The 14,062-nt window shown below is 34.9% G+C and overlaps 1 protein-coding gene across 2 annotated transcripts in view; it reads right to left on the reverse strand.

The window, feature by feature from the left end:
* LOC143242740 (ras-related protein Rab-14) overlaps positions 1-14,062 on the reverse strand; it is a 35,721-nt gene that overhangs the window by 10,886 nt on the left and 10,773 nt on the right. The gene's annotated exons all lie outside the window — the stretch shown is intronic.

The following is a 14,062-nucleotide window of genomic DNA, read 5'->3' on the forward strand; positions in this document are numbered from 1 at the left end:
TCTTTAACCTTGTCAACTTACACTGACAGAGAGAACTTTCTTTAACCTTTGTCAACTTATACTGACAGAGAGAACTTTCTTTAACAACTTACACTGACAGAGAGAACTTTCTTTAACAACTTACACTGACAGAGAGAACTTTCTTTAACCTTTGTCAACTTACACTGACAGAGAGAACTTTCTTTAACCTTTGTCAACTTACACTGACAGAGAGAACTTTCTTTAACCTTGTCAACTTACACTGACAGAGAGAACTTTCTTTAACAACTTACACTGACAGAGAGAACTTTCTTTAACAACTTACACTGACAGAGAGAACTTTCTTTAACCTTTGTCAACTTACACTGACAGAGAGAACTTTCTTTAACCTTTGTCAACTTATACTGACAGAGAGAACTTTCTTTAACAACTTACACTGACAGAGAGAACTTTCTTTAACAACTTACACTGACAGAGAGAACTTTCTTTAACAACTTACACTGACAGAGAGAACTTTCTTTAACAACTTACACTGACAGAGAGAACTTTCTTTAACCTTTCGTCAACTTACACTGACAGAGAGAACTTTCTTTAACAACTTACACTGACAGAGAGAACTTTCTTTAACAACTTACACTGACAGAGAGAACTTTCTTTAACCTTTGTCAACTTACACTGACAGAGAGAACTTTCTTTAACCTTTGTCAACTTATACTGACAGAGAGAACTTTCTTTAACAACTTACACTGACAGAGAGAACTTTCTTTAACAACTTACACTGACAGAGAGAACTTTCTTTAACCTTTGTCAACTTACACTGACAGAGAGAACTTTCTTTAACCTTTGTCAACTTATACTGACAGAGAGAACTTTCTTTAACCTTGTCAACTTACACTGACAGAGAGAACTTTCTTTAACCTTTGTCAACTTACACTGACAGAGAGAACTTTCTTTAACCTTTGTCAACTTACACTGACAGAGAGAACTTTCTTTAACCTTGTCAACTTACACTGACAGAGAGAACTTTCTTTAACCTTGTCAACTTACACTGACAGAGAGAACTTTCTTTAACCTTTGTCAACTTACACTGACAGAGAGAACTTTCTTTAACCTTGTCAACTTATACTGACAGAGAGAACTTTCTTTAACAACTTACACTGACAGAGAGAACTTTCTTTAACAACTTACACTGACAGAGAGAACTTTCTTTGTCAACTTACACTGACAGAGAGAACTTTCTTTAACAACTTACACTGACAGAGAGAACTTTCTTTAACCTTTGTCAACTTACACTGACAGAGAGAACTTTCTTTAACCTTTGTCAACTTACACTGACAGAGAGAACTTTCTTTAACCTTTGTCAACTTACACTGACAGAGAGAACTTTCTTTAACAACTTACACTGACAGAGAGAACTTTCTTTAACCTTTGTCAACTTATACTGACAGAGAGAACTTTCTTTAACCTTTGTCAACTTACACTGACAGAGAGAACTTTCTTTAACCTTGTCAACTTATACTGACAGAGAGAACTTTCTTTAACCTTGTCAACTTACACTGACAGAGAGAACTTTCTTTAACCTTGTCAACTTATACTGACAGAGAGAACTTTCTTTAACCTTGTCAACTTACACTGACAGAGAGAACTTTCTTTAACCTTTGTCAACTTATACTGACAGAGAGAACTTTCTTTAACAACTTACACTGACAGAGAGAACTTTCTTTAACAACTTACACTGACAGAGAGAACTTTCTTTAACAACTTACACTGACAGAGAGAACTTTCTTTAACAACTTACACTGACAGAGAGAACTTTCTTTAACAACTTACACTGACAGAGAGAACTTTCTTTAACCTTGTCAACTTACACTGACAGAGAGAACTTTCTTTAACCTTGTCAACTTACACTGACAGAGAGAACTTTCTTTAACAACTTACACTGACAGAGAGAACTTTCTTTAACCTTTGTCAACTTACACTGACAGAGAGAACTTTCTTTAACCTTTGTCAACTTACACTGACAGAGAGAACTTTCTTTAACAACTTACACTGACAGAGAGAACTTTCTTTAACAACTTACACTGACAGAGAGAACTTTCTTTGTCAACTTACACTGACAGAGAGAACTTTCTTTGTCAACTTACACTGACAGAGAGAACTTTCTTTAACAACTTACACTGACAGAGAGAACTTTCTTTAACCTTGTCAACTTACACTGACAGAGAGAACTTTCTTTAACCTTTGTCAACTTATACTGACAGAGAGAACTTTCTTTAACAACTTACACTGACAGAGAGAACTTTCTTTAACAACTTACACTGACAGAGAGAACTTTCTTTAACAACTTACACTGACAGAGAGAACTTTCTTTAACAACTTACACTGACAGAGAGAACTTTCTTTAACCTTTGTCAACTTACACTGACAGAGAGAACTTTCTTTAACCTTTGTCAACTTACACTGACAGAGAGAACTTTCTTTAACCTTTGTCAACTTACACTGACAGAGAGAACTTTCTTTAACCTTTGTCAACTTACACTGACAGAGAGAACTTTCTTTAACCTTTGTCAACTTACACTGACAGAGAGAACTTTCTTTAACCTTTGTCAACTTACACTGACAGAGAGAACTTTCTTTAACCTTGTCAACTTATACTGACAGAGAGAACTTTCTTTAACCTTTGTCAACTTACACTGACAGAGAGAACTTTCTTTAACAACTTACACTGACAGAGAGAACTTTCTTTAACCTTTGTCAACTTACACTGACAGAGAGAACTTTCTTTAACCTTTGTCAACTTACACTGACAGAGAGAACTTTCTTTAACCTTGTCAACTTACACTGACAGAGAGAACTTTCTTTAACCTTGTCAACTTATACTGACAGAGAGAACTTTCTTTAACAACTTACACTGACAGAGAGAACTTTCTTTAACAACTTACACTGACAGAGAGAACTTTCTTTAACAACTTACACTGACAGAGAGAACTTTCTTTAACAACTTACACTGACAGAGAGAACTTTCTTTAACAACTTACACTGACAGAGAGAACTTTCTTTGTCAACTTACACTGACAGAGAGAACTTTCTTTAACAACTTACACTGACAGAGAGAACTTTCTTTAACCTTTGTCAACTTACACTGACAGAGAGAACTTTCTTTAACCTTTGTCAACTTACACTGACAGAGAGAACTTTCTTTAACCTTTGTCAACTTACACTGACAGAGAGAACTTTCTTTAACCTTTGTCAACTTATACTGACAGAGAGAACTTTCTTTAACAACTTACACTGACAGAGAGAACTTTCTTTAACAACTTACACTGACAGAGAGAACTTTCTTTGTCAACTTACACTGACAGAGAGAACTTTCTTTAACAACTTACACTGACAGAGAGAACTTTCTTTAACAACTTACACTGACAGAGAGAACTTTCTTTGTCAACTTACACTGACAGAGAGAACTTTCTTTAACAACTTACACTGACAGAGAGAACTTTCTTTAACAACTTACACTGACAGAGAGAACTTTCTTTAACCTTTGTCAACTTATACTGACAGAGAGAACTTTCTTTAAAACTTACACTGACAGAGAGAACTTTTAACAACTTACACTGACAGAGAGAACTTTCTTTAACCTTTGTCAACTTATACTGACAGAGAGAACTTTCTTTAACAACTTACACTGACAGAGAGAACTTTCTTTAACAACTTACACTGACAGAGAGAACTTTCTTTAACAACTTACACTGACAGAGAGAACTTTCTTTAACCTTTGTCAACTTATACTGAAAGAGAGAACTTTCTTTAACAACTTACACTGACAGAGAGAACTTTCTTTAACCTTTGTCAACTTACACTGACAGAGAGAACTTTCTTTAACCTTTGTCAACTTACACTGACAGAGAGAACTTTCTTTAACCTTTGTCAACTTACACTGACAGAGAGAACTTTCTTTAACCTTTGTCAACTTATACTGACAGAGAGAACTTTCTTTAACCTTTGTCAACTTACACTGACAGAGAGAACTTTCTTTAACCTTGTCAACTTATACTGACAGAGAGAACTTTCTTTAACCTTGTCAACTTACACTGACAGAGAGAACTTTCTTTAACCTTTGTCAACTTATACTGACAGAGAGAACTTTCTTTAACCTTTGTCAACTTACACTGACAGAGAGAACTTTCTAACCTTTGTCAACTTATACTGACAGAGAGAACTTTCTTTAACAACTTACACTGACAGAGAGAACTTTCTTTAACAACTTACACTGACAGAGAGAACTTTCTTTAACAACTTACACTGACAGAGAGAACTTTCTTTAACAACTTACACTGACAGAGAGAACTTTCTTTAACAACTTACACTGACAGAGAGAACTTTCTTTAACCTTTGTCAACTTACACTGACAGAGAGAACTTTCTTTAACCTTTGTCAACTTACACTGACAGAGAGAACTTTCTTTAACAACTTACACTGACAGAGAGAACTTTCTTTAACCTTTGTCAACTTACACTGACAGAGAGAACTTTCTTTAACCTTTGTCAACTTACACTGACAGAGAGAACTTTCTTTAACCTTTGTCAACTTACACTGACAGAGAGAACTTTCTTTAACAACTTACACTGACAGAGAGAACTTTCTTTAACAACTTACACTGACAGAGAGAACTTTCTTTGTCAACTTACACTGACAGAGAGAACTTTCTTTGTCAACTTACACTGACAGAGAGAACTTTCTTTAACCTTTGTCAACTTACACTGACAGAGAGAACTTTCTTTAACCTTTGTCAACTTACACTGACAGAGAGAACTTTCTTTAACCTTGTCAACTTATACTGACAGAGAGAACTTTCTTTAACAACTTACACTGACAGAGAGAACTTTCTTTAACAACTTACACTGACAGAGAGAACTTTCTTTAACAACTTACACTGACAGAGAGAACTTTCTTTAACAACTTACACTGACAGAGAGAACTTTCTTTAACAACTTACACTGACAGAGAGAACTTTCTTTAACCTTTGTCAACTTACACTGACAGAGAGAACTTTCTTTAACCTTGTCAACTTACACTGACAGAGAGAACTTTCTTTAACCTTTGTCAACTTACACTGACAGAGAGAACTTTCTTTAACCTTGTCAACTTACACTGACAGAGAGAACTTTCTTTAACCTTTGTCAACTTACACTGACAGAGAGAACTTTCTTTAACCTTTGTCAACTTATACTGACAGAGAGAACTTTCTTTAACCTTTGTCAACTTACACTGACAGAGAGAACTTTCTTTAACAACTTACACTGACAGAGAGAACTTTCTTTAACCTTTGTCAACTTACACTGACAGAGAGAACTTTCTTTAACCTTTGTCAACTTACACTGACAGAGAGAACTTTCTTTAACCTTGTCAACTTACACTGACAGAGAGAACTTTCTTTAACCTTTGTCAACTTATACTGACAGAGAGAACTTTCTTTAACAACTTACACTGACAGAGAGAACTTTCTTTAACAACTTACACTGACAGAGAGAACTTTCTTTAACAACTTACACTGATAGAGAGAACTTTCTTTAACAACTTATACTGACAGAGAGAACTTTCTTTAACAACTTACACTGACAGAGAGAACTTTCTTTGTCAACTTACACTGACAGAGAGAACTTTCTTTAACAACTTACACTGACAGAGAGAACTTTCTTTAACCTTTGTCAACTTACACTGACAGAGAGAACTTTCTTTAACCTTTGTCAACTTACACTGACAGAGAGAACTTTCTTTAACCTTTGTCAACTTACACTGACAGAGAGAACTTTCTTTAACCTTTGTCAACTTATACTGACAGAGAGAACTTTCTTTAACAACTTACACTGACAGAGAGAACTTTCTTTAACAACTTACACTGACAGAGAGAACTTTCTTTGTCAACTTACACTGACAGAGAGAACTTTCTTTAACAACTTACACTGACAGAGAGAACTTTCTTTAACAACTTACACTGACAGAGAGAACTTTCTTTAACAACTTACACTGACAGAGAGAACTTTCTTTAACAACTTACACTGACAGAGAGAACTTTCTTTAACAACTTACACTGACAGAGAGAACTTTCTTTAACCTTTGTCAACTTATACTGACAGAGAGAACTTTCTTTAAAAACTTACACTGACAGAGAGAACTTTCTTTAACAACTTACACTGACAGAGAGAACTTTCTTTAACCTTTGTCAACTTATACTGACAGAGAGAACTTTCTTTAACAACTTACACTGACAGAGAGAACTTTCTTTAACAACTTACACTGACAGAGAGAACTTTCTTTAACAACTTACACTGACAGAGAGAACTTTCTTTAACCTTTGTCAACTTATACTGAAAGAGAGAACTTTCTTTAACAACTTACACTGACAGAGAGAACTTTCTTTAACCTTGTCAACTTACACTGACAGAGAGAACTTTCTTTAACCTTGTCAACTTACACTGACAGAGAGAACTTTCTTTAACCTTGTCAACTTACACTGACAGAGAGAACTTTCTTTAACCTTTGTCAACTTACACTGACAGAGAGAACTCTTTAACCTTGTCAACTTATACTGACAGAGAGAACTTTCTTTAACAACTTACACTGACAGAGAGAACTTTCTTTAACAACTTACACTGACAGAGAGAACTTTCTTTAACAACTTACACTGACAGAGAGAACTTTCTTTAACCTTTGTCAACTTACACTGACAGAGAGAACTTTCTTTAACCTTGTCAACTTACACTGACAGAGAGAACTTTCTTTAACCTTTGTCAACTTACACTGACAGAGAGAACTTTCTTTAACAACTTACACTGACAGAGAGAACTTTCTTTAACAACTTACACTGACAGAGAGAACTTTCTTTAACAACTTACACTGACAGAGAGAACTTTCTTTAACCTTTGTCAACTTACACTGACAGAGAGAACTTTCTTTAACCTTTGTCAACTTATACTGACAGAGAGAACTTTCTTTAACAACTTACACTGACAGAGAGAACTTTCTTTAACAACTTACACTGACAGAGAGAACTTTCTTTAACCTTGTCAACTTACACTGACAGAGAGAACTTTCTTTAACAACTTACACTGACAGAGAGAACTTTCTTTAACAACTTACACTGACAGAGAGAACTTTCTTTAACCTTGTCAACTTACACTGACAGAGAGAACTTTCTTTAACCTTTGTCAACTTATACTGACAGAGAGAACTTTCTTTAACAACTTACACTGACAGAGAGAACTTTCTTTAACAACTTACACTGACAGAGAGAACTTTCTTTAACCTTGTCAACTTACACTGACAGAGAGAACTTTCTTTAACCTTTGTCAACTTATACTGACAGAGAGAACTTTCTTTAACCTTGTCAACTTACACTGACAGAGAGAACTTTCTTTAACCTTTGTCAACTTACACTGACAGAGAGAACTTTCTTTAACCTTGTCAACTTACACTGACAGAGAGAACTTTCTTTAACCTTTGTCAACTTACACTGACAGAGAGAACTTTCTTTAACCTTTGTCAACTTACACTGACAGAGAGAACTTTCTTTAACCTTTGTCAACTTACACTGACAGAGAGAACTTTCTTTAACCTTGTCAACTTATACTGACAGAGAGAACTTTCTTTAACAACTTACACTGACAGAGAGAACTTTCTTTAACAACTTACAATGACAGAGAGAACTTTCTTTGTCAACTTACACTGACAGAGAGAACTTTCTTTAACAACTTACACTGACAGAGAGAACTTTCTTTAACCTTGTCAACTTACACTGACAGAGAGAACTTTCTTTAACCTTGTCAACTTACACTGACAGAGAGAACTTTCTTTAACCTTTGTCAACTTACACTGACAGAGAGAACTTTCTTTAACCTTTGTCAACTTACACTGACAGAGAGAACTTTCTTTAACCTTTGTCAACTTATACTGACAGAGAGAACTTTCTTTAACCTTTGTCAACTTACACTGACAGAGAGAACTTTCTTTAACCTTGTCAACTTATACTGACAGAGAGAACTTTCTTTAACCTTGTCAACTTACACTGACAGAGAGAACTTTCTTTAACCTTTGTCAACTTATACTGACAGAGAGAACTTTCTTTAACCTTTGTCAACTTACACTGACAGAGAGAACTTTCTTTAACCTTGTCAACTTATACTGACAGAGAGAACTTTCTTTAACAACTTACACTGACAGAGAGAACTTTCTTTAACAACTTACACTGACAGAGAGACTTTCTTTAACAACTTACACTGACAGAGAGAACTTTCTTTAACAACTTACACTGACAGAGAGAACTTTCTTTAACCTTTGTCAACTTACACTGACAGAGAGAACTTTCTTTAACCTTGTCAACTTACACTGACAGAGAGAACTTTCTTTAACAACTTACACTGACAGAGAGAACTTCTTTAACCTTTGTCAACTTACACTGACAGAGAGAACTTTCTTTAACCTTTGTCAACTTACACTGACAGAGAGAACTTTCTTTAACCTTTGTCAACTTACACTGACAGAGAGAACTTTCTTTAACAACTTACACTGACAGAGAGAACTTTCTTTAACAACTTACACTGACAGAGAGAACTTTCTTTGTCAACTTACACTGACAGAGAGAACTTTCTTTGTCAACTTACACTGACAGAGAGAACTTTCTTTAACCTTTGTCAACTTACACTGACAGAGAGAACTTTCTTTAACCTTTGTCAACTTACACTGACAGAGAGAACTTTCTTTAACCTTGTCAACTTATACTGACAGAGAGAACTTTCTTTAACAACTTACACTGACAGAGAGAACTTTCTTTAACAACTTACACTGACAGAGAGAACTTTCTTTAACAACTTACACTGACAGAGAGAACTTTCTTTAACAACTTACACTGACAGAGAGAACTTTCTTTAACCTTTGTCAACTTACACTGACAGAGAGAACTTTCTTTAACCTTTGTCAACTTACACTGACAGAGAGAACTTTCTTTAACCTTTGTCAACTTACACTGACAGAGAGAACTTTCTTTAACCTTTGTCAACTTATACTGACAGAGAGAACTTTCTTTAACCTTTGTCAACTTACACTGACAGAGAGAACTTTCTTTAACAACTTACACTGACAGAGAGAACTTTCTTTAACCTTTGTCAACTTACACTGACAGAGAGAACTTTCTTTAACAACTTACACTGACAGAGAGAACTTTCTTTAACCTTTGTCAACTTACACTGACAGAGAGAACTCTTTAACCTTTGTCAACTTACACTGACAGAGAGAACTTTCTTTAACCTTGTCAACTTACACTGACAGAGAGAACTTTCTTTAACCTTTGTCAACTTACACTGACAGAGAGAACTTTCTTTAACAACTTACACTGACAGAGAGAGACTTTCTTTAACAACTTACACTGACAGAGAGAACTTTCTTCAACAACTTACACTGACAGAGAGACTTTCTTTAACAACTTACACTGACAGAGAGAACTTTCTTTAACAACTTACACTGACAGAGAGAACTTTCTTTGTCAACTTACACTGACAGAGAGAACTTTCTTTAACAACTTACACTGACAGAGAGAACTTTCTTTAACAACTTACACTGACAGAGAGAACTTTCTTTAACCTTTGTCAACTTACACTGACAGAGAGAACTTTCTTTAACCTTTGTCAACTTACACTGACAGAGAGAACTTTCTTTAACCTTTGTCAACTTACACTGACAGAGAGAACTTTCTTTAACCTTGTCAACTTACACTGACAGAGAGAACTTTCTTTAACCTTTGTCAACTTACACTGACAGAGAGAACTTTCTTTAACCTTTGTCAACTTATACTGACAGAGAGAACTTTCTTTAACCTTTGTCAACTTACACTGACAGAGAGAACTTTCTTTAACCTTGTCAACTTACACTGACAGAGAGAACTTTCTTTAACCTTTGTCAACTTACACTGACAGAGAGAACTTTCTTTAACCTTTGTCAACTTATACTGACAGAGAGAACTTTCTTTAACCTTTGTCAACTTACACTGACAGAGAGAACTTTCTTTAACCTTGTCAACTTATACTGACAGAGAGACTTTCTTTAACCTTGTCAACTTACACTGACAGAGAGGAACTTTCTTTAACCTTTGTCAACTTATACTGACAGAGAGAACTTTCTTTAACAACTTACACTGACAGAGAGAACTTTCTTTAACAACTTACACTGACAGAGAGAACTTTCTTTAACAACTTACACTGACAGAGAGAACTTTCTTTAACAACTTACACTGACAGAGAGAACTTTCTTTAACAACTTACACTGACAGAGAGAAACTTTCTTTAACAACTTACACTGACAGAGAGAACTTTCTTTAACAACTTACACTGACAGAGAGAACTTTCTTTAACAACTTACACTGACAGAGAGAACTTTCTTTAACAACTTACACTGACAGAGAGAACTTTCTTTACAACTTTACACTGACAGAGAGAACTTTCTTTAACAACTTACACTGACAGAGAGAACTTTCTTTAACAACTTATACTGACAGAGAGAACTTTCTTTAACAACTTACACTGACAGAGAGAACTTTCTTTAACAACTTACACTGACAGAGAGAACTTTCTTTAACAACTTACACTGACAGAGAGAACTTTCTTTAACAACTTACACACTGACAGAGAGAACTTTCTTTAACCTTGTCAACTTACACTGACAGAGAGAACTTTCTTTAACCTTGTCAACTTACACTGACAGAGAGAACTTTCTTTAACAACTTACACTGACAGAGAGAACTTTCTTTAACAACTTACACTGACAGAGAGAACTTTCTTTAACCTTTGTCAACTTACACTGACAGAGAGAACTTTCTTTAACCTTGTCAACTTACACTGACAGAGAGAACTTTCTTTAACCTTGTCAACTTATACTGACAGAGAGAACTTTCTTTAACAACTTACACTGACAGAGAGAACTTTCTTTAACAACTTACACTGACAGAGAGAACTTTCTTTGTCAACTTACACTGACAGAGAGAACTTTCTTTAACAACTTACACTGACAGAGAGAACTTTCTTTAACAACTTACACTGACAGAGAGAACTTTCTTTAACAACTTACACTGACAGAGAGAACTTTCTTTAACAACTTACACTGACAGAGAGAACTTTCTTTGTCAACTTACACTGACAGAGAGAACTTTCTTTAACAACTTACACTGACAGAGAGAACTTTCTTTGTCAACTTACACTGACAGAGAGAACTTTCTTTAACAACTTACACTGACAGAGAGACTTTCTTTAACCTTGTCAACTTACACTGACAGAGAGAACTTTCTTTAACCTTGTCAACTTTACACTGACAGAGAGAACTTTCTTTAACCTTTGTCAACTTACACTGACAGAGAGAACTTTCTTTAACCTTTGTCAACTTACACTGACAGAGAGAACTTTCTTTAACCTTGTCAACTTACACTGACAGAGAGAACTTTCTTTAACCTTGTCAACTTACACTGACAGAGAGAACTTTCTTTAACCTTGTCAACTTATACTGACAGAGAGAACTTTCTTTAACCTTGTCAACTTACACTGACAGAGAGAACTCTTCTTTAACCTTGTCAACTTACACTGACAGAGAGAACTTTCTTTAACCTTTGTCAACTTATACTGACAGAGAGAACTTTCTTTAACAACTTACACTGACAGAGAGAACTTTCTTTAACCTTTGTCAACTTACACTGACAGAGAGAACTTTCTTTAACCTTTGTCAACTTACACTGACAGAGAGAACTTTCTTTTAACCTTTGTCAACTTACACTGACAGAGAGACTTTCTTTAACCTTTGTCAACTTACACTGACAGAGAGACTTTCTTTAACCTTTGTCAACTTATACTGACAGAGAGAACTTTCTTTGTCAACTTACACTGACAGAGAGAACTTTCTTTAACCTTTGTCAACTTACACTGACAGAGAACTTTCTTTAACCTTTGTCAACTTACACTGACAGAGAGAACTTTCTTTAACAACTTACACTGACAGAGAGAACTTTCTTTGTCAACTTACACTGACAGAGAGACTCTCTTTAACAACTTACACTGACAGAGAACTTTCTTTCTGTCAACTTACACTGACAGAGAGAACTTTCTTTAACCTTTGTCAACTTACACTGACAGAGAGAACTTTCTTTAACAACTTACACTGACAGAGAGAACTTTCTTTGTCAACTTACACTGACAGAGAGAACTTTCTTTAACCTTTGTCAACTTACACTGACAGAGAGAACTTTCTTTAACCTTTGTCAACTTACACTGACAGAGAGAACTTTCTTTAACAACTTACACTGACAGAGAGAACTTTCTTTAACCTTTGTCAACTTATACTGACAGAGAGAACTTTCTTTAACAACTTACACTGACAGAGAGAACTTTTTTTGTGAACTTACACTGACAGAGAGAACTTTCTTTAACAACTTACACTGACAGAGAGAACTTTCTTTGTGAACTTACACTGACAGAGAGAACTTTCTTTGTCAACTTACACTGACAGAGAGAACTTTCTTTAACAACTTACACTGACAGAGAGAACTTTCTTTGTCAACTTACACTGACAGAGAGAACTTTCTTTAACAACTTACACTGACAGAGAACTTTCTTTAACAACTTACACTGACAGAGAGAACTTTCTTTAACCTTTGTCAACTTACACTGACAGAGAGAACTTTCTTTAACCTTTGTCAACTTACACTGACAGAGAGAACTTTCTTTAACCTTTGTCAACTTACACTGACAGAGAGAACTTTCTTCAACAACTTACACTGACAGAGAGAACTTTCTTTGTCAACTTACACTGACAGAGAGAACTTTCTTTAACAACTTACACTGACAGAGAGAACTTTCTTCAACAACTTACACTGACAGAGAGAACTTTCTTTGTCAACTTATACTGACAGAGAGAACTTTCTTTAACAACTTACACTGACAGAGAGAACTTTCTTTAACCTTTGTCAACTTACACTGCTCTCCGAAAAACTACTTTTTAGGAACTCTAAAAGTGAGTCACTCTCCCAAACTACACATCACAAAACTAGTACAGGTGTTGCCACATATACACATAGAAGTATTGTATATGTTCTTTGAATGTTTCATACACATTCCAGGAAAACACTGGTATAGCAGTAAATCCTTTAGAAAGAGGACAGGCCCTTCACATCAACACATGCTCTGTTACAATACTGTAAAGATTAACTGTAGCCACTTAACAACTGTATGTATGTGCACAATAAGAGTAAAGCTTTCCACTGGTAGTTTTTACAACTGACCTTAAAACACTAATTCCTACTCTAAAAAACAAAATAACTAAAGAATAAAACTCAATATGCTACAACAAACATAAATATATCCTAATAATACGATGGGCAGGATCTATTTTTATCTGCTGTCTCTTGCATGTCATAAACAAAACAATGTTTTTATATCAGAAAACCTTTAGTTTCTGAAGTCTTATATTTATGATTATTTAAACTGACCAGAATGAGAGAAATATTAGTGATTAATTATACATGATGAAAACAAAGTCGTAAGTAAATCTCAGAAAAAAATACCAAACGATATTAGGACATTCAGAATAGTTTATCTCTGTAAACTTAAGAAATTTTATCTTTCCTTTTGATAACATAACTAATCTAAAACTAAACTAAAACTTTCTTTTATTCTGGATACATGAGTACAAACTAAATAATAATTAAGTAGGAAAACTAGAGTGAGAACATTCACAGACAAGATGAAAACCTCAGTGTCATGCTACCCAGTTACATATCAACGAGAACCAATCTAAAACAAGAGAGGGACTTTAATATATGAATTATAATGTCCTGCTGATATGTGCATGTTCACCCAACTGTAATGTTTGCTAGATACCATGAATACATTTTGTTTAACACAAAACTAATACATTCAATACCATCATAGGTTGTTTTCAAATATGTTTTATGGATACAGGAAGTTCAGTTTTGTTTTTGAAGTCATCAGTTTCAACACCAAGAAATACCAGTTTCAAGACACACCTAAGTTATTGTACAAGGCTAACTTTG

The sequence above is a fragment of the Tachypleus tridentatus genome, unplaced genomic scaffold (genome assembly GCF_004210375.1).
Source record: "Tachypleus tridentatus isolate NWPU-2018 unplaced genomic scaffold, ASM421037v1 Hic_cluster_2, whole genome shotgun sequence".
Lineage (NCBI taxonomy): Eukaryota > Metazoa > Arthropoda > Merostomata > Xiphosura > Limulidae > Tachypleus > Tachypleus tridentatus.